The sequence below is a fragment of the Leptonychotes weddellii genome, chromosome 4, assembly GCF_054177405.1.
Source record: "Leptonychotes weddellii isolate Sample4059 chromosome 4, ASM5417740v2, whole genome shotgun sequence".
In the NCBI taxonomy this organism is placed as follows: domain Eukaryota; kingdom Metazoa; phylum Chordata; class Mammalia; order Carnivora; family Phocidae; genus Leptonychotes; species Leptonychotes weddellii.
This window is the reverse complement of record NC_138372.1, coordinates 136,983,074-137,009,960: the sequence shown is the minus strand read 5'-3', so window position 1 is coordinate 137,009,960 and position 26,887 is coordinate 136,983,074. Positions and strand designations below refer to the sequence as shown.

At 36.1% G+C, this 26,887-nt stretch overlaps 1 protein-coding gene across 1 annotated transcript in view; it reads right to left on the bottom strand.

The window, feature by feature from the left end:
• VPS13B (vacuolar protein sorting 13 homolog B) overlaps window positions 1-26,887 on the bottom strand; it is a 743,427-nt gene that overhangs the window by 558,996 nt on the left and 157,544 nt on the right. The gene's annotated exons all lie outside the window — the stretch shown is intronic.

Here is a 26,887-nt window from a genome sequence, read left to right as displayed (position 1 = left end):
CACTGTTGGTGGGAATGCAAGCTGGTGCAGCCACTCTGGAAAACAGTATGGAGGTTCCTCAAAAAGTTGAAAATAGAGCTAACATATGACCCAGCAATTGCACTACTGGGTATTTACCCCAAAGATACAAATGTAGGGATCCGAAGGGATACATGCACCCCAATGTTTATAGTAGCAATGTCCACGATAGCCAAACTGTGGAAAGAGTCAAGATGTCCATCGATAGATGAATGGATAAAGAAGATGTGGTAGATATATACAATGGAATATTATGCAGCCATCAAAAGGAATGAAATCTTGCCATTTGCAACGATGTAGATGGAACTGGAGAGTATTATGCTTAGTGAAATAAGTCAATCAGAGGGGCTCCTGGGTGGCTCAGTCATTAAGCATCTGCCTTCAGCTTAGGCCATGGTCCCAGGGTCCTGGGATTGAGTCCCACATCAGGGTCCCTGCCGGGCAGGAAGCCTGCTTTTCCTCTCCCACTCCCCCCTGCTTGTGTTCCCTCTCTCACTGTGTCTCTCTCTGTCAAATAAATAAAATCTTTTAAAAATAAATAAATAAATAAATAATTTAAAGAAAATAGAAATAAGTCAATCAGAGAAAGACATGTATCATATGATCTCACTGATGTGAGGAATTCTTAATCTCAGGAAACAAACTGAGGGTTGCTGAAGTGGTGGGGGGTGGGAGGGCTGAGGTGGCTGGGTGACAGACATTGGGGAGGGTATGTGCTATGGTGAGCGCTGTGAATTGTGTAAGACTGTTGAATCAGACCTGTACCTCTGAGACTATAATAATACATTATATGTTAAAAAATGATGTAATGTATGGTGATAACATAATTAAAAAAATAATAAAAAAATATATAAACTAGTCTTAGAAAATTTTTAGAATAAAATGTAATATTTTGATGTTAAAAATCCTTTCTTCTAAAATTACCCAACATTCTGTATACTTGGGCAATTGATAAATATGTCAGGCACATAGAAGAAAAAAAAAATAGCATACTATTTAGCCGTGGCCAAAGCCAAATATCATCATAGTAAAATACATTTCTGGAACATAAGAGTAAATATAAATTCTAATAAAAAAGTAACTATTGTTATAAATTTTTATTAAGCATTTTAAGAGCTGACTTAATTTGACAGTATATACACAACCATTCTCTCACCTTCTGTCAGCTGTTATTTCTGTAGTCTGTACACATTTGCAATACTCAATACAGGCTCAATTTCAAATGAAGTAGATAGGGGAATAAGACATTTTTTGGCTAACATTGATGATGCTGATGTTTCCACCAAGTTATTAAGGTTTCCTTCCTCTGTAATAATAATTAGTTTAAACCTCCATAGGAAGGGTTTTAAAGTATTCTTGTTAAAAGTCCTTAATTTTGACTGAGAAAACAGGATGTGTACTAGATATCTCATTTTTCTCTAACACTTCCTCCTTTTCATATACTATATTTTTTTCATTATTATATTTGAATCAAGGATCTTCTTAGATATTACTGATTATCATTTTGAGTTCTCCTCAGTCCTTCTGATTTCTGCCTTTAATTCAACTTTATACGATATAAAGAATTCCCAAAAAGGAATTCATATATTATCTTTAGAGATTTATTGCTAAAAAAATTAAATAACATGAAAATGAAGACAACTATGAATCTCTATACCTTATCACTGAAACTTTCAAATATTACTTTTCTGCATAAAATTAAGTTTCGCAACTATTTGTCCTTATATTTTACTCTTGTAATAATAAATATTTATACTTCAAGTCACTGACAGAATTTCAACACATAAAACCTATGAGAAAATGCTCATTCTTAGTTATATAGAGAATACTCACCTGTAACTGAAAGTGAAAACTGAGACATTAATGATAAATCTAAGTGACATACCTCATTTATTTTACTGATGTTGTTAGGCTATTATATATGAGGGTAAGTATTTTTACATACAAATTCAAGAATGCCAGAAATGATACTGAAGTAGCTCTTCTGCTGTTCAGTCTTTCAAAGGCTAAAACCAGAGCTAAAGTCGAAGAGCAGATTGCAGATGAATACCCAAACTGAATGTGTACTTGCATATAACCCTCATAAAGCAATAATTACATTTAAGGTAACAGTAAAAACAGCAACAATGTTCATTTCTAGAACAGTCATGATATGCCAGACATTCCATATTATTTCACTTACTTCTCACTATAGGCTTGCTTATAAAGCAATACCACTGGTCTTCCTCATTCTGCAGAGAAGGAAACTGAGCCTTCAAGAGACTTGCCTAAGTCACATGATTAATAAATGGTTATGCTAGTAAACAAGGCTCAAACTAGCACTGACAAGACACTTGACAAAACTGAACTTAATTTCCAATAAACAATATAAGCCTTAAATAAGAGTCACAGATAACTAAAATCATTCTCAATTAGGCAAGTTACTGGAAGGGTGGAGAGGGAGTCCTAAAAATTCCTATGGGAGAAAGCCAAACCTCTGATCCCAAGAAAAATAAGAGCAGCTCTGGAATCCGGCAATGGGCAGGTTTCTGCTATATGCAAGAAACGTGGGATCTTTAAATTCTGTCCTGTACTACACCAGAGAGCTGTATGGAGCCAGTGAGGGACTAGTTAAATTGTAAAAATTAGCAACACATTCTCATGAAGAGTTTCAAATGCCTAAATAAAATTTCTACAAAGAAGTTTACTTGCCTTTTTCAGAGCTAAGGCCAAAAAAATAAACAAGTTCTATACAGTCAACTAAAAATTAAAATACGGTTCTTGTAATTGAATAGTTACTTAAAAACAACTTAATGAATAACTATTGAAATATGGAAAATGGGTAAAACAAATGATAATGGACTTGATGTGGACACGCCTTGTGTACGTGTATCTTCTCTGTAGATGTTATACTACTGCCAACAGTGTAGAATTCTCCAAGTGACTACATAGTATGTTGTAAGTCAGAAGTCAAGACATATTTGCGTTATGACTATTGAACAGGGGATCTGATAAGCAGGAGTAAACTTTCAAACCATAAGTCAAATTGTCTCACTCCTTTGGTTAAAATCTTCCTGTGATCTCTCATTACAATAGAATAAATTCTGAAGTCCTTACTGTGGTTTGCAAGGCTCTGGTGGCTCCCACCAAATTCTCTGGCCTCATCTCCTACCCACCCTCTTCTCCCGTCAAAGTGGCCTTCTTTCTTTTTTTTTTTTTTAAAGATTTTATTTATTTATTTATTTGACAGAGAGAGAGAGACAGCGAGAGAGGGAACACAAGCAGGGGGAGTGGGAGAGAGAGAAGCAGGCTTCCCGCTGAGCAAGGAGCCCGATGCGCGGCTCGATCTTTCTTTCTCTCGATTTTGCCAAGCTGTTGTGCAGAACAGAGGCCCTATGCTGGATGTCCTTGCTTGAAGTACCCTTCCACCAGATCTTTGCCCTACATGAGAATAGGGACATACCTGCTTTGCTTATATCATCCATGCCCAGCACTACTCCTAGCACAGAGTATCTGATGATATTTACTGACTAAATTAATGAATGATTATCATCCCAAGTGCCCCATAGATCAGTTTTCAACAAAGGACACATTGCCCAGCTGCAAGGAGTGTGGTTAGCTGAGAGCCTCCGGGTGTTAGCTTCATTAACGTTTGCCTCGTCTTCCCAGTCCAAGACATACTCCTCTCAGGAAGTCCACAGCCAACACCTGAGAAGTGGTGGAAGAGCCTAGTCATTCCCACCCAATGCAGGACTCCTCCAACCTTTTTCCAAAGGTCTCTGTTGGGTTGGTAGGGACTTGATCAAGTCAGCATCACAACGTGATGATTGCTCCTGACCAATCCTCACCCCACTCTTTTCTTTTCACAGGTGTTCCTCCCCAGTAAACCCTTAGCAATCCTAACTCCATCTCAGTGTCTGCTTCCTTAAGAACCCAACCAGCGGTGTTCCCATTTCAAAAAAAACTCATGCCTATAAATTCAATGGTATTTTTAACAATGCACAGAACTTTCGTATCAAGCATCTGATGAAATAGCTACCACAACCCTCATTCTCCACTACATTCACACAAACACACACACACACTCTCTCTCTCTCTCTCTCTCTCTCTCTCTCTCTCTCTCTCTCGCTCTTTCCCTCCCTCCCCTCCTCCCTTCAACTCCTAACAAAACCACAGGGCATTTAGCAGATTGTTACTTTATTTACATATAATTCTTAATTCAAATGTTATCTCCTCTAGGAAGCCTTCAAATATAAACAACTGCTCTTTTTTTGTGGCTCCCTTTTGAACATCTAGCAGTACCTACCACACTATTCTCATGTGCTTCTATGTCTGTTTCCCTGTTAGGGATGGAGTTCCTTCAATATACACCTGCCTCATCCTAACAGCCCCCCACCTTATAAGGCAAATGGTTCAAGTGAGATGTTCCATAAATTTCTTGGATGAAGAAAGAAACTGAACTAACTTTTTTAAAAAAACTTTTAAAAGCATATAATTTTTACACAGTTTTATCTGTAAGGTTAAATAACTATAGTTGGCACATTCAAATCCCAAACTAAAAATAAAATAACTTTATTCTTCTTAGTGAATAAACTTCATTCTACTTTTGAGAGGCAGTTACTAATGTTAAAATTTAAAGCTACTATTCAATTTAGAGGCCTATTCATTTTGAACTATTTAGAACACTTCTTTACAAATAATATATTAGTTACCAAGGAAAAATGAAGCACTGCTTTTTACAACTCATTAAATTTCTTTTCAACTTCATATAACCTGTCAGTTCTCAATTACACCCTCCTGGGACAACATCAGGCCAAACATTCCTAGCATTTGAGCATAAAACTAAACCATGAAAAACGCACATACACAGAAGAATAAAGTGTCTATTAAAAAAGCATTTTATGAATTAGAAATTTTGATTTTGAGAATTGTTTAACACCAATGGTTAAGCCATGCTCATTTTTTTTTAATTCAGTGAGTTAAAATGAGCAAACAGCATTACTCCTACACATAGTAATCACAGAATAGGTGAACAATTTTTAAATCCTAGTATTTTAAAGGAAGGCTAAGCCTCCCATAGGAAATAAAAGTGGAAATGAGTCCAAGGGAGAAAATGGCTTGGTTCCACACCCTTAAAATTGCCTACAGCAATGATTCAAAAAATAAAATAAGCCCCCAGAGTCTGGGTCAGCAGCATAGTGTTACAACTTAAGCATTGGGTCATCAGTGGCAATGGTAGGCTGATGAAGGGTTGAGGTAATATATTTACTTACTGTAGTAAGGGACTGTGTAACAGTACTGCCAACAGTACAAAGAGTTCTTGTGTGGATATCATGTACAAAGAAATACTATAGCCATCGGCTTATATTTTAATATTGAAATATGAAACATACCAGAATAGTTTAAGAAATAAACACAGATAAACTATATTATAAACACTAATAGTTCAACTTGTTAAAAAAAATAAAATTGAACTTCTCTAACAATCTATTAATTATATTTTCCAAGAAAAAACCTTCCATTTTCATTACTCATTAAAATCTGATTCTAATTGAAATAACCTTCCTCTAAAATAGGGATAAAAGCAAAAATACAATGGTAATATGGAAAAAGGCAATTTTTCAAGTAATAAAGCCACTCTCAAATATAAACAAAGTTTGTTAAACTTATGGCATTAAATTTAACACTGGTTTGTCTGCATATTTAAGAGGCAACTCCAATTAGTGGAATAAACGTGTATGAATTACATTATGTATATTTCTATTCAAAGCTCTTGGTAAACCTATTTTGCAATTATCCAAGAAAAGAATCAGAGAGAAGAGTCTATTATTTGTGTTCCCAGTGCCTGGCACAAAGATGGGCATACAACGTTTGTGACATATATTCATTTACTAGATGCAAAAATTAATGAAAATCCCAAGGTCAGTTTTTTTAAGGATACATTTCTTTAAACAGTGTAAGTGTTAACAGTACCAATAATTTTGATTTCTGAAAGTCACTATAAGTAACCTATAACATATATTTTGAGCAAGACTGATACTAAGAATCATTACACAAAAGATGATGTCCAAGAATCATAAAAAGTGTCCCTATCTTGATTCAATATTTCTTAGGATATTTTTGCAGGAAAATAACTTTTAAAAATACTAACATGGATGAAAATGCAAAATGCTGTACCTAATAAACAACTATCAATCACCTAAATTCCAGGTGTTAATGAATCCCTGAAAAATTAACTCAGTGGAATACTATTTAATAGTTCAATTTAAAAACATTTTTGAAGCATAGACTATATATCTGGCATCATGGTAGATGGCATACTCTGGGAATATAAAAGAAGTACACCTAACACAAACCAGGGTATATGAAGCTTCAGTTAAGTCTTAAAGAAAAAGAAATAGTTAAGCAGACAAGAGGAGGAAATGATTATGAGGGTAGGAAAAGTGTTCCACGCAGATGCAACACAATGCAACAATAAAGAAGGATGAGAGATTATGTGTGTTTGGGCAGCCAATATTTCAAAACAGCTAAAGGAAAGGGCTTGAAGAACTTTTCCAGAGATGAGTCTCAGTGATCGTGAAAAGGCCCGGTACTGACCTGCAACGAAGTTCAAATTTTATCTTTAAGACAAATGGGAAACCACTGAAGGACATAATCAGAATTCCATTTTATAAAGACCACAGACTGCAACAGAAAGAAAGAACTGGAAAAGAACAAGAAAGGACTGGGAGATCACTTGGTAAGATACCAGTTGAAAATAAGACATGGTAACACAAAGTAGAGGCCTGAGGTCAGATTTTATTTTTTTTAGAAAGCATTTTTGTTTTTTTTAATTTTTAAATTGAAATTCAACTTAGTTAACATATAGTGTATTATTAGTTTCAGGGGAAGAATTTAGTGATTCATCAGTTGCATATAACACCCACTGCTCATTACATCAAGTGCCCTCCTTAATGTCCATCACCCAGTTACCCCATCCTCCCACCCAACTCCCCTCCAACAACCCTGTTTGTTCCCTCTGATTAAGAGTCTCTTATGGTTTGCCTCTCTCTCTGTTTTTGTCTTATTTTAATTTTCCTTCCCTTCCCCTATGTTCATCTGTTCTGTTTCTTAAATTCCATACATGAGTGAAATCATATGGTATTTGTCTTTCTCTGACTTATTTCCCTTAGCATAATACTCTCTAATTCCATCCATGTCATTGCAACTGACAAGATTTCATTCTTTTTGATGGCTGAGTAATATTCCATTGTGTGTGTGTGTGTGTGTGTGTGTGTGTGTGTGTGTATTTACATATATACACACACCACACCTTCCTTATCCATTCATCTGTTGATGGACATCTGGGCCCTTTGCATATTTTGGCTATTGTGGACATTGCTGCTTTAAACACTGGGGTGTAGGTGCCCCTTTGAATCACTATGTTTGTATCCTTTGGATAAACAGAGGTCAGATTTAAGAGGAAGAATTGACAGAACATGATGACTTCTAAGTGTTTTGCGTAAGACAGATTAATAATGGTGGTACCACTAATTATGATGAGAGAGGAAGAGTTAAATTTCATCTTGAATATTAGTGAGTTTTAGATACCTTAGCACATGCAAATGAATTTCTCAGTTTCAGGAAGATCTGGACTAGAGAATTCAATGAAGCAGTTGTCAGCGTATGAATGGTAACTGGAGCCACATAGAAGGAAGAGCTTAGTCCAAGTACTTCGTCAAAGTATAAAAGACAAAGGAGAAGAGCCCACAAATCAAGAATAGAGTTCTATGTGTGTCAAATATGACATCAAGGAAGATAAAAACTACAAAATATACACCATCAGCATCAAAGCTAAGCAGAAAAGCAACATGTATATCATTCTAAGTTATTTCTCTGGGAAGGAAAAAAGGAAGATAAATGAGAAGTTGAGGGGGACTTAGAATCTAAGTAAATTTTCTTTGCATGCTTTTTCACAATGGGAGAGACCAAAGTACGTGACCACCAAAAAGAAAAAAAATTTTAATGTAATGTTATAAAAGAAAAACATAACATAAAGTGGTATATACATAATATAGAACGATGTAAAACTTTATGTATAAGGACATGGGTTAGAAGGGAAGATGGAAAATTAAAAACTCATGTTATGCTTGTGGTATTTTTTCCTCTTATGATTTCCTTTAATGGATGTTGTCCTATGCTTTCACAATTTAAAAATGAGTAAAAAGAGAATAACCACTGTATGTCCTCACCGAATTCCATCATATTAAAATAATTAAAGATGTATAGCCTTATGATTAATAATGTAATGAAAAATATATTCATGATTCAATCCTAATTTTCTAATAATCATCTAACCTAATCCTAAAATGTGCATACTTTAAAGTGATCTGGTTGTTTCAAAACATCCCAGGTCTGTAAGACTTCCATGTCTCACTAAACTTGGAAAATATGAGGCAAATGACATATTAACTTGAACAATCATAAAAATGCTTAGAAAGTAAAAGGCTCATTTAATGAAAAAAACTTAGAAATGTTTCCATATGTTTCTATGAAGTATTCTTTCCCCAGTAAATGAACACATTCAAGATTTTGTTTCTGGCTTTGTTTCAGAAAAAAAACCCATCTGCATAGTACGGCACTTACAAGTACATCTCAGTCATGCAACAGTAATGTCACAGCTCATATATCAAATAAAAATCACATTCAAGCCCACACAACCTCACAGACCCAAAATCTTCCTTTCTATTAAGAGTATTCCTGAGAGAGCATTCACTGCACCTCACTGATGATGTCACATAACTTTTGTTAGAAGTTAAATCCTAAAACTAAAATATCAAACAGTTTGGAGTACAGTTGTGAATGACGTAAAAAGCCAACTTCCTCTAGGTATAAATTATGAATATTTCTTTTTTTTTACAGAAACAGGTGCCAAGGTGGTGAAAAAGAAAACATTAACTATACCTCATCATAGTGATTTTTTAAATAAAGCATATTTCATTATGTTAAAGACATGGTAAAATAATAATGCTTCATGCAATACTTAGAGAAACTGTGACACAGTTTGAATCCATGTCTATTTAATCCCATATATATGTGTGTGTGTGGAAATATATTCATTATGTTAGAAGTACTCGATTATCTAGAGCAGTTAGCACAAATTTCATGTAGTTGTGTAACCAACATTATTGCTACACTGTGTACCATTTGTGCTATTATTTAACTAATGAAGTAAAAATGCAGCAGTACTACACAGTGGCTAAGAGCTTGGACACTGTCAAAACACATGTACTGAAATTACAGCTCTGCCACCTACTAGATCTATAACCAAGAACAAAACTGTTCATCTCTCTGGGCTTCAGTTTCTCATCTGTACAATGGGAAGAATAATGGTACCTTCTTCTCAAAACTGTTGTGAGGATTAAATGACCCAACAGATATCAAGTACTTAGAAGAGTGCATCCACATGATAAGCCAGTAATTAGCTAACACAATTTTTTTCCTTAAATTTACTCCAATTTTTTACTTGTACTTCATGATAAATTTATTTCACGAGCAAACTCTTATTCCATTATCTTAAACAATAATATCTGAAATCAAAGTATAATATGTGGGATATATTTTTTCTCAATACGCAGTAAAATAATTTTTACAATTAAAAAGAGTTTACAACATACTACTTAAAATCATCTCCAATATCAAAAGTGGTATTGCAACAATAATGAACACTTAATAATTATGTAAGAGCCACTTTTTGAAATACACATTTAAAAACTATGTGCCTCAAAAAAATTTTTTTGAAATCCATTCAAAGGAAATGGAGACATGTAAGTAACATCCTATGATAAATACATTGCTGGATGTTACAAGAAAAATAAACAGTGCTTTCTGTAGGGAAAAGGCATTAGAAAACAAAAAATGCAATGCCATTCAATGAGTAACTATCACCCGATTCAAGTTTCAGGGATTTAAAAATTCCACTGGTTCTGGGGCGCCTGGGTGGCTCAGTTGGTTAATCGTGGGACTCTTGATTTCAGCTCAGGTCATGATCTCAGAGTGGTCAAATAGAGCCCCATGCTCAGCAGGGAATCTGCTTGAGATTCTCTCTCTCTCTCTCCCTCTCCCTCGGCCCCTCCCTCTCCCCCTGCTCGCATGTGTGCTCACTATCTCTCTCTAAATAAGTTTTTTAAAAAAATCCCACTGGGGATGCCTGGGTGGCTCAGTCGGTTAAGTGGCTGCCTTCAGCTCAGGTCATGATCCCAGGGTCCTGGGATCAAGTCCCGCATCGGGCTCCCTGCTCAGCGGGAAGCCTGCTTCTTCCTCTACCCCTCCCCCTGCTTGTGTGTATTCTCTCTCTCTGACAAAAATCTTTTTTAAAAAATCCCACTGGTTCTTCTATTAAACAAAATTCCTCTTAGTTTCAGTTCTTTTCCTTTATTGAATTAAAAAACCGTGTTACCTTTCATAAAATGAAATAATGGAGCATATTATTTTACTGTTACTGTCAATAAAATTAATAACACTAGCCACCAATTATTAAGCCAGGCACTGTGATGAATGCAATTTATCACTACAAACCATAAAAAATGTATTATTATCCATATTTTACAATGAAGAAGATCAAAGAATCTAAGTAACATGCCTAAGGATCCCACAATTAGTAAATGGCAATGAGGAGGAGGGGGTAACCTGCGAAAAAAATTTAAACCATAAGATCCAGACTATACCAGACAGCCAAGACCACCTTCAAAGTGGTCATAAGCTAACAGCATCACTGTTTCATTGATCAAAACATTTTTGGTACTCCTCACAACTACACTTATGGTCTACAAGTCATTCTTCTGAACTGTCCCAATGATGACAAATTTTGATCATTTTAGGGGTAAATATGAATATTTGAAAGAAAAACCATTTAGAACAGTAAAGTGACACTGGATCTCAACAGATCTTTATATTCTAACACATAGCATGAATTTAGACACATACACAAAATTACATTTTGTTTCTCTCTGTAACACTCAATCTTTAAAAGAAATGTGTATTTAAAACTAAGGTACTAATTTCTCACGTATCTGCTAAATTGGCTACAAAAACTTTTTTTTTTTAAACATTTTTATTGAGGAATAATTGACATACGATATTGTATTAGTCTTAGGTATATAACATAGTGATTTGATGTTTAGAAATGCTACGAAATGGTCACCACAATAAGCCTAGTTACCAGCTACAAAAACTTTTTCAAGAAATTTTTAAAATCTGTGAATACAGCAATTGTCTACAGATTGGAAAATCCTGGCCAAAAGAATTACTTAGAAAAGCAAGAGTCACTTGGATACGTAAGTTTTGATTGCAGTATAAAAGGATAAGCTTCAAAGACATAGTCTTTAGAGAATAACCATTAAAGAGTCTCTCTGTCTTTAAAAGCTAATATTTTTCTCATTTTAGAATTTTCTTCATTTTTATCTTTAAATAGCTTATATGAAACTTGCTCATTATTTTTCAAAATATTTTCTAATGTGTGATCGGCAATACTGCTCAAAATTCTGACTAGTAAAGAATAAAATTAGGAAGAGTTTCTCAGTTCTTCTGGTGCATCTTTGGATTTGGAATCAATCCAAAATCATGTTAGCTCTTTCACCAATGTACTGATTCATGTTCAAGCTACAGATTCATATTCCCTAGGTGTCCAATATAACCTACAACTTTTCTTTTTTGTACCAATTAAATCTTACTAATTTTATTACTTTAATCCAAAGCACATTTTAATCGTTTATACTTCTTGGCCTTAGAGATTCACTTTATATGAATAACTTCAATCAATTTAGAAATAACACCTAGTTTAATGTGCATATATTTTTCATTCTTTCCATCATGACAACAATATAACTAAATAAAAATGAGTCTAGGTGAAATACCAATTAATAGATCTCTGGTGAAGATTCCAAACCATCAGTTATTATATTTTGTATAATACAATGATATGTATTTCTTAGGACTTGTATTGGACAGAAACAGAAATCCAACTAGCTTAAACAAAACACTGGGATTAACTGGTTTATAGAATACAAAGAAGGACTGAAAACCCAGTGATAATAAAGAAAATATCAGCCCTCAAAACCATTACTACCAGAGTCTCAAATGACTCCAGCACTCTATTTCCTTATCACTTTAGGTCACTTTCTCTGCAGATCTGATTTCTCACCATAGCAAGACACAAACAATGATAATTCCTAATCCCTACATTCTATGTCTTCTGCCAATAGAAAAAAAACTAACCTCATTTTTTCTGATTCCACGTTCAAAAATCCCATTCTGACTGGCCCAATTTGGGACTTGTGGACTTTTAACTTACAGGTAGGCACCATTACTGACTCAGCATGGGTAAAGTACCCACCCTTAGGCAACCAGAAATAGCAAACTAAAAGAGCATACCAGGCTTGGCCACAACATTTTAGATTTATGTGAAAAAGGAACAGCTACCCCCAAGGGGAACCTTAACCTCCACTCCACCTCTTGAAGCAAAGCCATAGGCTTAATGGGGCATTTGATACATGAAGGTTCCCCAAAATGCCAGATTCAGTAAGGGTTCAACTAAACTGAGACATAATGGTGTCCACTGTGTTATTACAGCTATTCAACCTCAGCTCCCGCAATGTGTGAACCAGCTCAGTGAGCAGAATTCAAAGCCATTCACATAATTCTGCCTAATGGTACCTTGATAAATCTTGTTTTAATTTACTGACCCTTCAGTTGTTGTCATTGGTCTAGCTGTTTGGTCTGCCAACTAGAAAACTACAAACTGGCAGATTAAAGGCTAAAAATTAGGTGTCGCAAAGTTTAGAAGAAAGATAGTATCGGGGCGCCTGGGTGGCTCAGTTGGTTTAAAGCATCTGCCTTCAGCTCAGGTCATGATCTCAGGATCCTGGGATGGAGCCCCTCATCCAGCTCCTTGCTCAGCAAGGAATCTGCCTCTCCCTCTGCGGCCCCCTCTTGACTCATGCTCGCTCGCTCTCTCTCTCGCTCTCAAATAAATAAATAAAATCTTTAAAAAAAAAAAAGAAGAAGAAAGTATAGGAAAAAAAATTACAGCTGATCAAACCATCTGTGAATCTTTTGATGCCCACAGTAGGGGCCCTTTCTCTGAGACCAACTTGATTCAACCAGTACCACCCAGACTGCCCACCACTGCTGCCCAGACCCATCACTGCATCAGACACGGCAAAACTTTCACCACCATAGACTGCACAGAAAGTAAAGGACTCTGTTTCCAATGCAGAGGTTACCACAGTATGGTCGACTCGTGAATACCCAAAGTAAACAATTTATAATGTGGTGTCAAAGGCCACGTTGCACTAAGCACTGCCACCCAATCCACATCTACTGTATTTCTCCCAAACTCATTACTTCAGACCTTTAACCCCTAACTCCCATTCAGTCTGATCAGCTACCTCTGGTCACACCAATTTAGCATTCAAAATTAAGCTGCTACATATTTTTTGGCTTTTAGGACCATTTACCAGCTAACAGTGTTATGCCTTCTCTTCTAAAGGTCACAAAACAGGTCAAAAGTTAGAATATTTGATGGACACTCTGTGCTCCCTACCTAATCCACAGGCATCTAGTATTGTCAAGCATGGGTACAGCCTCCTGATAAATCAACTGAAGATTTCTGATTCTACCTTCCTCACCTTCTTTTGGTCCACATAATTAAGTAAATATTATAAGGTGAAATACTGTTTTAAGAAGGATGCAGAGGGCGCCTGGGTGCCTCAGTTGGTTAAGAAGGATGCAGAAAAGACATAACAATAGCAAGCCTAAGGCTGCTATCCCTACAAAGGTCCATTTCGAAAGCTGGCCCCTCACTGGGAGCATGTAGGAACTTGCCTTGCCTCCATTCTCTAAATGATAAGAATGGTTTACCATGCGTAGTCTTTTGTACAGAAAATGTGGTTTATACTGAACACCTGCTTTTGGAGCATGCTCAGGTGTACTCCTCACAGGAACATGTATGGATTTCTCCTGTATCTTTTTCCCTTTTGATCTGACATGTACTCTTACTACCTTGCTGTAATAAATCTTAACCATGAGTATAACTGTATGCTGAGTCCTTCGAGTTCTTCTGGAGAATCTCCAAATGTAGGGGTCTTGGAAACGCCAGATACAAAAATCCACACAGCAATTCTAACAATTTTTCACAGCTAACTTAAATTATACTCTTTTCTTACAATTATCTCCCATAATTTAATTATATCCTTTATTTTGCTGACTTTGCTCACTCACTAAAAAGGACAGATCTCCTAGCTCCCATCCACTATACTACAGATGGTGTCAGAGGTAGGGGGAAGAGAGGGAGTAATCTTAGGAACTGGTAGAATTTGTGAACCATTTCCATTCTGAATACTCATCAAAAAAAAGCAGACATACAAACACTTACCTGCAGACATTCTCCAAAGCAAATACTAGTTGCTGAGGATATAACAGGAGAGTAAATGAGATGTGGTACCTGCCCTCATGGAACCTATTTTCTACTTAAAAATCCTCTGAGGAACTGACATTTGAGCAGGACTCTGGAGGATAAGTTAATATATATTAAGTAAGTAAAACAGAGGGAGAAGAGCATTGCAGCAAGTTGGGTATCTTGAGAGAAGCACAGCTCTTTTGAGAAGCTGAAAGGTTAATGGAGTACAGGGCCAGATTTGAGTCTTTATCCTACAATTAACAGAAAGGCAAGAAAGGAGTGCTAGGATCACATCTGAATTTTTCAAAGCTCACTCCAGTACATGTTAGACAATGGATCAGAAGAGGAAAACAAAATGATGAAGTGACCTCGAGTGTCAGAGATAAAGATGGAGAGAAATGGATGTATTATAAAAGTACTTAGAAAATAAATCTGACAATACTTGGTGACTGATATACTCTGGGTAAATGATTAAACACAAGTAGTGAGCAATATTTGCCGAGTACTGGTCTAGACAATGGAGGAAAATGTACAAGTTGAGATGAGTGATCAGAGCAGACACCTGTCCAATAAGAAACAACGAATTAAGTATCCCAGCAAGCAAATGTAATGTAATCGATAATTACCTTAATAAAAGGGGGGGGGGCAGCCAGCAGGTAGATGCCATCAAATAGGTCTGGTAACAGTTAGAGGGGAGTACCACATCCAGAGGGCTTTAAGTAAGGAAAAGCCTCCAGAATCTATGGCAGTCTGAAAAGGTAAATTCATAACTTCAGTATCTGTTTTTGTTTTTGTTTTAATATTCTGAGAAAGAGAGAGAGCAAGCACACACATGAGTGGTGGGAGGAGCAGAGAGAGAGGGAGTGCAGAGCCAGACACAGGGCTTGATCTCACAACCCTGAGATCATGACCTGAGCTGAATCAAGAGTTGGAAGCTCAACTGCCTGACCGATTCCAGGCTCCCATGACCTTAGTCTTTGATGAGACAGGGAATGTAGCTCAGTAGAACAAACAGACATCTAGTAACTCAAATGGCAGGTAAACATGATAACTTGGCCAACTCAAGTAGAAATTCAATCAATAAGAGTTAAAGCACATAGTCAAAGCAGAATTAACTGCAAAGGTGAGTAGATGCTACCTGACTATGTATTCCTTAAATCACCCTCAGATTAGGGATAGTATCAAACTCAAGGCTGAAAAACATGGAAAGGTCAAGTGTTCTAGCTATAATTAAGAGTAAGGTAGGTGTGGAATATCAAGTAGGCTCTTAAAGTGAAGCATTACTAAAAAGTGACTACTTCTTATGGGGAAAAGATCTACAAAAGCAGGTGAATCAGATAGGGAAAAATGATGAGTTCCACTTTCCAATTTACAACTAATATGAACCTAATATCACATGAAATTTTCAAATGTTGTCTCTCATAGTCAATTAAATTTTAATAAAACAGAATAAAGCTGGGGCGCCTGGGTGGCTCAGTCAGTTAAGCAACTGCCTTCGGCTCAGGTCATGAACTCAGGGTCCTGGGATTGAGCCCTGCACTGGGCTCCCTGTTCAGTGGGAAGTCTGCTTCTCCCTTTCCCTCTGCCTTTGCCCCTCCCCCTGCTCTTGATTGAGCATGCTCTCTCTCTCAAATAAATAAAATCTTTAAAAATAAAAGAAACAGAATAAAGCTGTTTCTAATTATAAAACTTTTGTCAGAGGACTTTTGTTTAGCAAAGGCAAAAGAAAATGTGAAAAGCAAGGTATGTGAGATTTGACTCAGTAAGAGGTGAGGAATGAGGCTGCAGAGGGCCCAGGTCCTAAAGGGCCATACCAGGAGTGTTTTGTTTTGTTTTTAAAGATTTTATTTATTTATTTGACAGAGAGAGAGAGATAGCGAGAGCAGAAACACAAGCAGGGGGAGTGGGAGGAGAAGCAGGCTTCCCACGGAGCAGGGAGCCCGATGCGGGGCTCGATCCCAGGACCCTGGGATCCCATGACCTGAGCCGAAGGCAGATGCTTAACAACTGAGCCACCCAGGCGCCCCCTAGGAGTGTTTTAAGTTTATCCTGAGGGCAATGAGAAGCCAATGACAATTCCTGAATAAAAGAGTGATGGAGTCACTCTTGCCTTCTGGGTGCAGTGTTTACAAAGGGTGAGCCCACAGGGGCTTGAGTAGACACAGGAAGGGAAGGTAGCTAAATCCAGTCCTGGCAGGAACAAGAGATGAAGGGCTTCAGAGGAAGGCAGGGAAGAGAGCATGAAGCCACCTCCTCAGGAGTCTTCCAACCACAAACCACTGAACTGACCCCAGCCCCAATCCCAACATCAGGATTTGCCATAGTCTTGTCAAGAAGGTCCACAGGACACAATGCCAGTTACTCAATCTGCTCAGTGTCTTATTGAACAAATGCCCTAACACATGACTCTTCAGGGCCTTCAAGCACAGTCATTCCCATATCCTGAGATTCAGAATCCAGGGGTTTATCTATCTGATTTCACTGCTTCCATGCCATTCCTTCTTGAATATGCCCAAACATTAAAATTTAAGTATTTATTCCACACAGGCAGACACACATACACTTCTGCCTCAGGCCGTCATGCTAACTGAAATGCTTCCCCTTAGCGATCTGTGTCCATGTGTATGTTAAAGGCCCACAGCTACTCCATCCATCCATCATCCATCCATTCATCCATCCTCAACAAGACAGCAAGTTCTGACCAGTCAGGCCCCAGGGTTCACAGAAAGGTTCTCCAACTCATTCAAAAAAATGAAGAGGAGGGAACACTACCAAACTCATTTACAAAGCCAGCATTACATCCCGATACAAACAAAGCCAGATAAGGAAATCACAAGAAAACTAAGAGCCAATATCCCAAATGAAAATAGATGCAAATATTCTCAATTATGTAGTAGCAAATCAAATTCAACAGTACATTAAAAGGATCATTCACAATGATCAGGTGAGTTTTATCCCTGGAATGCAGGGATGATTCAAAATATGCAATTCAATTAATGTGACACATCATATTAATGCAATGAAAGGAAAAAAAAATGTAATAATCTCAATCGACACAGAAAAAGCATTTGACAAAATTAACATCTGTTCATGAAAAACTCTCAACAAATTAGGTATAGTACAGAAGAAATGTACCTCAACATAATATAGGCCTTAAATGACACACCCACAGCTAACATCATACTCAATGATGAAATAAGACAAAGGTGCCCACTCTCACCACTCCCATTCAAAATAGTCCTGGAAGGCCCAGCCTGAGCAATTAGGCAAAAGAAAGAAAGAAACAAAAGGCATCAGAACTGGACAGGAAGAAGTAAAATGGTCTATCTGCAGATGACATGATGTTACATAGGTTAGTTAGAAGCTAGGCATGAGCAGTGGAAGTCCCAAGTCCTTGAGCGGAGAAAGATAAAGTAAGCAGTTAGTTAGACATGAGCTGGAGGCAAGGATGGTGATAAATAGCTTATACATTAGAAGCCCAAGGGCACAGTATCATGACCTTGTGGCTTAAAAGACCCTAGGGCTAAGAGACCAAGAGCCACAGGTGCAGAGCAGGCACTCTCTTCTTCCACCTCTGCTCCAAGGTAATGCCTAGACTCATTATAATGCAAGTGCTTTAAAGTTATAGCCCCCATCCAAGTACTAACCAGGCCCAAACCTGCTTAGCTTCCGAGATCAGACGAGATCGGGCGCGTTCAGGGTGGCACCAATGGGAAAAGAAAGGCTGCCATGTCGGTTTTGGTACAAACCTTGTAGGGTCAAAAACTCCCCCTGCAAACCTGTGGGAGGAGTCCCCCAAATGACTGGAAGCAGCCTCCATTAGAAACCACTCCATCCATGATGCAAGACCCCTGGTCACATAAGAAAGAACCCCTGTAGGCTCAGGGCTGTTGCCACCTCTTGTTCCACTGGCTCTCCCACCTTAAGAGTGTACTGTTGCTCTAATAAGCTGCTTTCTGCTTTCACTTTGGGCACCGATCTCTAATTCTCTGTGCAGTGCCAAGACGGAGACACAACACTTTTCTCACTGACATATACAGAAAATCCTAAGACTCCACCAAAAAGACTATTAGATTTAATCAATGAATTCAGTAAAGTTGCAGGAAATTAACATACAAAAATAAACTGCGTGTCTATACACTAATGACAAATTACCTAAAAAATAAACAATCAATTCCATTTATAATAGCACCAAAAACAATAAAATACAAATGGATTTTACCAAGGAAGAGAAAGAGCTGTACAATGAAAACCGTAAGACAGTGACAAAAGAAATAGAAAAATAAATGGAAAGATACCCCATGTTCATGGATTGGAAAAATTAATAATATTGTTAAAATGTCCATACTATGTGAAGCCATCCATAGATTCAATGTAATCCCTATGAAAATTCTAATGACTTTTTTTTAACAGAAATAGAAAAACTATCCTAAAATTTAGATGGAACGAAAAAAGACTGAATAGCAAAAACAATCCTGAGAAAGAAGAAAAAGACAGAAGTATCACACTTCCTGATTTCAAGCCATGTTATAAAGCTATAGTAATTAAAACATTATGGTATTGCCATAAAAACATATACATGGACCAACGAACAGAATTGAGCCCAGAAATAAACCCATGCATATACAGTCAACTAGTATTTGGCAAGGGAACCATAAATACTCATAAGATAGTCTCTTCAATAAATGATAGTTAGGAAAATTGGATATTCACAGGTAAAAGAATGAAATGTGACCCCTATCTTACATCACTTATAAAAATTAACTCAAAATAGATCAAAAACTTAAATTTAAAACCTGAAACCATAAAACTCACAGAAGAAAACATACAATATAAAAAGCTCTTTGACATGGGTCTTGGCAACAATTTTTTGGATATGACACTTAAAACACAAGCAACAAAATCAAAAATAAATGAGTAGATCTATATATACTAAAAAGCTTCTGCACAGCAAAGGAAATGATCAACAAAATGAAAAGGCAATCTATAGAATGGAGAAAATATTGCAAATCATTTGTCTGATTTATCTCATTATCAGGAGTTAATATCCAAAATATATAAAGAACTCCTACAACTTAATAGGAGAGAAACAAATAATCCAATTAAAAAACAGACAAAAGAACCTGAATAGACACTTTCCAAAGAAGACATTCAAATGGCCAACAAGTACACTGAAAAGGTGCCGAACATCACTAATGTTTAAGGAAATGCAAATCAAAACAGCAACAATATCACCTCACACCTGTTAAAATGGCTTTCATCAAAAAGAACTGATAAATGCTGGCAAGGATGTGGAGAAAAGGGAACCCTTGTGCACTCTTCTTGGGATTATAAACTGGTGCATCCACTATGGAAAGCAGTATGGAGATTCCCCCCAAAAATTAAAAATAGAACCACCATATGATCTAGAGATTCTGAATATATACCCAAAAGAAAAGAAATCACCATGTATTTTTTTAATTTTTTTATTGAAGAAATCACCATGTAAAGCGATATCTACACTCTCATGTTCACTCAGCATTATTTACAATAGCCAAGACATGGGAACAACCTAAGTGGTATTCAACAACAAATCAATGGATAAAGAAAATGGTGTGCGTGTGTGTGTGTGTGTGTGTATACAATGTAATACTATTGAGCCATAAAAAAAGGGAAATCCTGCCATTTACAACATGGATGAACCTTGAGGACATTATCCTAAGTGAAAGAAGTCAGAGGAAGACAAATATTATTTCATATCCTTTATATGTGATATCTGAAAAATTTATAGAAAAAGAGAACAGATTCGTGGTTATCAGAGGTGGAGGATGGGGTGCAGGGTAACCAGATGATGGTAGTCAAAAGGTACAAACTTCCAGTTGTAATGTATCACATGATGACTATAGTTAATGCTGCATGGTATATTTGAAAGTTGCTGAGAGTAGTTCCTAAAAGTGCTCATCACAAGGAAAAAAACGTGTGTGTGTGTGTGTGTCTATATGAGGCGATGGATGCTAACTAAACTTAATGAGGTAATCATTTCACAATATAGGTTAAGTCATTATGCTGTACACATTAAACTTATATAGTGCTGTATATCCACTATATTTTAATGAAACTGAAAGAAACAAAATAAATAAGGGGGGGAAATCACCATACTAGTTTAGTAACAGAAAAGTACTATAGTTTCATATAATCCTAATTCTTTTTTTCAAGATTTTATTGAAATTCAAGTTAGTTCGCATATAGTATATTAGTTTCAGGGGTAAAATTTAGTGATTCATCACTTACATATAACACCCAGTGCTCATTACATCAAGTGCCCTCCTTAATGCCCATCACCCAATTATACCATCTCCCCATCCGTGTCCCCTCCAGCAACCCTCAGTTTGTTCCCTATAGTTAAGAGTCTCTTACAGTCTGCCTCCCTGTCTTTATTTTTCCTTCCCTTCCCCTATGTCCATTTGTTTTGTTTCTTAAATTCCACATATGAGTGAAATCATATGATATTTGCCTTTCTCTGACTTATTTCCCTTACCATTATACTCTCTAGTTCCATCTACCTCGTTGCGAATGGCAAGATTTCATTCTTTTTGATGGGGCTGAGTAATATTCCATTGTATATATACACCATATCTTCTTTATCCATTCATCTGTCAATGGACACTTGAGCTCTTTCCATATTTTGGTTACTGTGGATAGTGCTGCTATAAACACTGGGGTGCATGTGCCCCTTTGAATCACTATTTTTGTGTCCTTTGGATAAATACCTAGTAGTGAACTCTTGCCTGTTAGGATATCTCTAAAATTAACTTTTCAGGGCGCCTGGGTGGCTCAGTTGGTTAAGCGACTGCCTTCGGCTCAGGTCATGATCCTGGAGTCCCCAGATCGAGTCCCGCATCGGGCTCCCTGCTTAGCAGGGAGTCTGCTTCTCTCTCTGACCCTCACCCCTCTCATTCTCTCTTTCTCTGTCATTCTCTCTCTCTCAAAAATAAATAAAATTAAAAAAAAAAAAACTTTTCATGGCAAAGTTAGTCCTTTTTGCATCTGTTAACTAAAGATGGTCACCTAATTCCCTCTGTAGCAGTGGCAGCCCCACCTTACAACCAAAACAACAAGGATGAGAGTAAAGAAAGAATCAATGGGCTTATGGAAAATAAAGATGTCTGACTAGTAGCCTCCTACAACTAAGTACCATCTCCTATCCCATAGTCACCAGTCATCTGAGACAGTTCTCACATGTACCGTTAATTTTGTAGTCCAAAGAACACCGTAACAATAAGAAAGACAAGCAAGCATTTTTGGTTTTTAAGCCCTTATAACATTTAAGTTTACTGTTCAACTCCCAGGCATTCAACTTTCTAACACAGTTTCAGGAATACTCTAACATAAGGTCACTGAATCTAAGTATATAATGTATGTACACACAAACACTGCAAAAACAATTTGAGATCTGATCCAGTGAAATCCAGTAGTGGCCAACACTAAGAAAAATGTAGAGTGCTACAGAAGTATACTCCAAGAGAACATAGCTCAATGGAAGGGGAGTCTCAGAACACTAGGGTCAATAAAAGATTTCTATGACAGAGGATTAGAAGAGAGGCACAGAGAACTTCTAGTGTAAAATGAGCTATTCTGTTCTGCTCATAAGATAGGGAATGCTGATTCCCAGGACATAAATGTACAAGTGAGGCTAAATAAACAGGATTCTGTTAGAGCATTCATCTGCCCTCCTCTCTTTATTCACTTAAACACAAAACAAGCCCAATCTGATTTATTACTCAGGACTGTACTCACATGCAGAAAATAATTAGTACATTCTTAATTCTTTAAACTGTACTCACAGAAAAATGAATAATTATGGGGTTTTTCATTTCTTAATAAATTATCACATACACTGTAACTTTCAATACTTGATCATGAGCTCAAGTGAAATGGAATATTTAAATTCAAAATTCATATCAATCAAAATTCATATAGGGGCACTTTAAAACTCACAAAATTCACAAATGTGAAATCTTTTTACCCTAATTTAAATATCAAGAAGTCTTACCGGTATCTCTTAATGCAAACCTAACTCAACACATTTTTAAGACATGGATAAATTTATAGTCCATGTCTTATTGGAAAGAAAATTTTATAACAACTCAAAATAATATTTCAGAGCGTATTGGAGGTGTTCTGTAGATGTGGGGAAATAAGTAGTTTGCAAACAGAGGAATAGAAAAAGCATATCACTATACCACATCTTTTTCCTAAATGGTTAAAGAACTATTCAACAACTCCAAAACCCTTTTTATATGCACACCTGGGAAGAATACCGTATCCGTAACTTTGCTCGGACTTACACTGATGTGGTTTTAGACCAGATGTTTAAATGTTACAGAATGTACATTTTCTTCCCCTCTTCTAAGGCAGAAGTAAAGTAAGAGGAATATTTGACTTCACTCCACAAGAGACCTATTTAATAGTTTGGCGGTTATGTAAGTAAAGGTAGCTTGGCTAAGTCAATGTTGACGACATACAGAACGACATGATCCTAATGAGTTGGAAAATATTGCCTCTCAAGAGAATAGACCAGATGCTACTGAGCTGAGAAAGCTACTGTATTATTGAATTTCATTTTTATGAGGTAAAATTTATTATTCAACCATTAAGGTATCCCATATGAAATCTTGCATAAAATACTTTTACAGTTACATTCTGGAAAGTAGATTTTTATTTTAACATTAAGACATCACTTAAATGAGGGATTCAAATGTCCATTTGATCACCTTCAGCACAGATTTTAAAGTCTGAAAGCAATTTTCCTATAAATACCAGATTATTGGAACTACACTGTGAACAAAACAATTAACTACCTGAATAAGGAAAAAGTGGTAGCAAGTTCTTGTTTTCCTGAACAAAAAAATGGCCATGTGTGATTTATATTTTATCTTCTGGAGAATGACAAAGGTTAGAATTTCAATGATTTCAGTACCATGAGAAACATGAACAAAAATATGTAATTCAATAATCCCAATTAATATATATTTCAAACTTTAACAGTTCTCCTTTATTATGATTTATTATCTTTTTTTTTTTTTAAAGATTTTATTTATTTGAGAGAGAGAGAGAGCACAAGAGGGGGGAGTGGGAGAGGGAGAAGCAGACTCCCTGCCGAGCAGGGAGCCTGATGCGGGACTCGATCCAGGGACTCCAGGATCATGACCTGAGCCGAAGGCAGTCGCTTAACCAACTGAGCCACCCAGGCGCCCTTATGATTTATTATCTTAATTAGACTTCTAATACTTGCTATTTTTTCATTAATCGCTAATGGAGTAGCAAACTATCTTACTGTATTTCTGGTCTCATTTATCAGACAGAGAGTATGATGTAGCAGAAATCATAGTAACAGAAAGGTTCAAGGGACCATAAGCTTAACCAAATTAATCAGTGAGTATCTGTAGGATGATATTTAAGAAAAACACTAAACTGTTCTGAGCATAAATTTTCATCATGTGTAACACAGGATATATAACTTGCCAACATTAATATTACTGGTAAGAAGCCAGTGAAATTAATGCATTGAGAAACATCAACCTAAAAAAGGTGAGCCAATTCAGATGATTCAAGTAAGTTTTATGGTATCCAGTCCCTACAGCATGCAGCTCACTAGAGGAGAAATGCTTAGTAGACAGCTATAAAGTACATAAAAGTAGATAAAAGGATAAGGTTTCAAATTTCTATTATCCCACCACATTGCAACATCCATTTATAGATTTGTTGCTCCACTCCCCTTTGGAGTCCCTAGCAGAAGAGAGAATATATGGTTCATCATAGGTTTCTGTGAACTAGGTATGGCCTCTTATAAATAGCTATTTAAAGGGGCACAACGCACAGTTTCTTAGTAAGTCCAAAGAAGTACATCTAATCGATACCCTGAATTTTATACTTCAGTCATCAAGTTCACTGTTCATTAACCTATTTACTCTTTTGCCTTACTCTTTGAATTTTCCTTTGCCCTATAACTTCTCAGCTCAAACACTGGATCATCAAGACCCCAATTCTGACAATGGTTATCACAGTCTCCAAGAACCTCGTATCCTAGAACAACCTCCATAAGTAGTATTCTCATATGTATGATTCCAGCAGGATTCTATATCCAGGAAAAGTAAAACAAATCAACTCCACAAACAATACTTGTAATTTTGTACTCACAAGAACTCTATGAGTAGGTAAGAAGATATTATCACCATTTTACAGATGAGAAAGTTAAATGAAACTCAATGAAACAAATGACTTTCCTTTAGATATATAATTACTGACAGGATTTCCACACTACATTTCAGTGCTCTCTCCTAAATTTCAATTATTAAATAAGGAAAATATTCTTATCACCTAACATAGACAGTAAGACTTATACTACACCAATATCTATATATAATACACAGATTAATAATATTTGATGCATAAAATTAAGTCTCTAAAAAGCATAAGCATAGAGCTTTGCATTTTATTCTAATTTTTGGAAGAGCTGAGAAAAAAGTCATTGTAGCTTTACAGAACATGTATTACTATTCAATATTCACATTTTCTCTTAAAGACTCTTAGATAAACCATCACAAAATAGAAATAACTGATTCAACAAACTAAAGTCATCTCTTTTTATTGTGACATATTGTGATTGTAACATGGAGTTTGTTAAAGAAAACATCTTTTCTACCTAAAGGCATTTTGTAGATGTGTTGCTTGAAATTAAATTTGATATTGCATTTCTGAAGCACCATTATTAATCCAACATTTAGAATGAGAAGACTGAGGCACAAAATTGTTGCATATTAAGAGCCAATGAAATTCAACATAACATTATTTGATTTTATACATACAGGCCTATTTAACAGCTTCAGTTATTAAAAGGAAAAAATACGGTATTAAATAGGCATTTTTATAAAATTAATCAAGATAGTAAAATTGTGAAATAATTCTATACTTGTAAAGCAAAAATAACATTGTTTCTGTCCTCAGTTTTCCTAAGTAAAAATGCAGCATAAATAGGACTTATAAAACTTGACTACCAAATTAATTTATTTCCTTTGAGTGATAAATTATTTTACTACTTGTCATTGGCCACTCTTCACTAAGAGTCTTATGTTATTATAATCAGGGAATCAATAACCATATTTTCTTAGCTATCAGGATTTCAGAATAAACATTCTTCATTTTTAAAATTTTCCAGAAATGTCCTACACTTCACTACATACAATGTATTTTGCCAGTGACACGGTGCCATACCCCAGCGTATTTTCCAAAAAGACATAAATATCAATACTGTACCTTCTAGGTAAGGAATTTTAGAATTTGTAAAGCATGTCATTAATTATTTATTATCAAATTATTTGAACTCTCTCTTTGGGAAAATACTAGATTTTCTTTTAGTTATTCAGGCATTTCTCACATCCTCAGTTTCCCAAACTCAAAATTTCAAGAAGTAATTACATAGAAATTTAATTCCTATTCTCACCAATGAAAAAGTAGAGCAATAACTGTATTTACTAACAATGTACATCTTTCGTGTTTATAAATATAATGACCATAATACTTTTACTACATTATATGCATTCTATTTGATTATATTTTGTACTATTCAAATCTTAGTGGTAACCAACAAAGTTAATTTCAAACCCAAATAAGTCACAACCTGCATTTAAATGAAATGGTAAAGTAGGAACTCAATTATAAATCTTTCTAAAAATGACAAAAATCAGTAACAGTTCAGTTCAGATATGACAATGTTGTTTTGATGGTAGTAGAGATAACACACAGAACTTTCTTACAAGCAGAATATGTTGCAGAATAGACATGGAGAAAAGAAAATGAGAAGGGAAAAATTTAATCTAGAAAGTCAGCATCACAGAAATTGTTGGTCTTGGAATCAAGCTGAGTAATAAGAGCAGGAAGGATTCTGTGATGTAACAAAGTTTGAAATAATTAAAACAGCAAAAAGTAAAAGAAAATGGACCAGTAACAAAGAAGAAACAAGGCATTCTAAATGACAATAAGATCCAATGTAAAGATATACCTAAAGCTATAATTAAGGAAAAATTAGACAAGTCACCATCTGTAAAGTGAAAAGACAACCAAAAGAACTGCAGAAAACATTTCCAAACCATATAGCTGATAAGGGACTTGTATCTAGCATATACAAAGATTCTCACAGCTTAAAACAAAAAGATAAACAGGCCAATTAAAAAATGAACAAGAGACTTGTACAGACATTTCTCCACAGGAGATACATAAATAGCCAATAAGCACATGAAAAGATGCTCATCATCATTAGCCATAATAAAGATGCAAATCCAAACCACAATGAGGCAGCACTACGTCATATGCTCTAGGATAGCTAGAACCAAAATGACAGGTAGTAACAGTAGAGTGACGATGTGGAAAAACTCGAACATTCATATACTGCAGGTGGGAATATACAATGGCGTA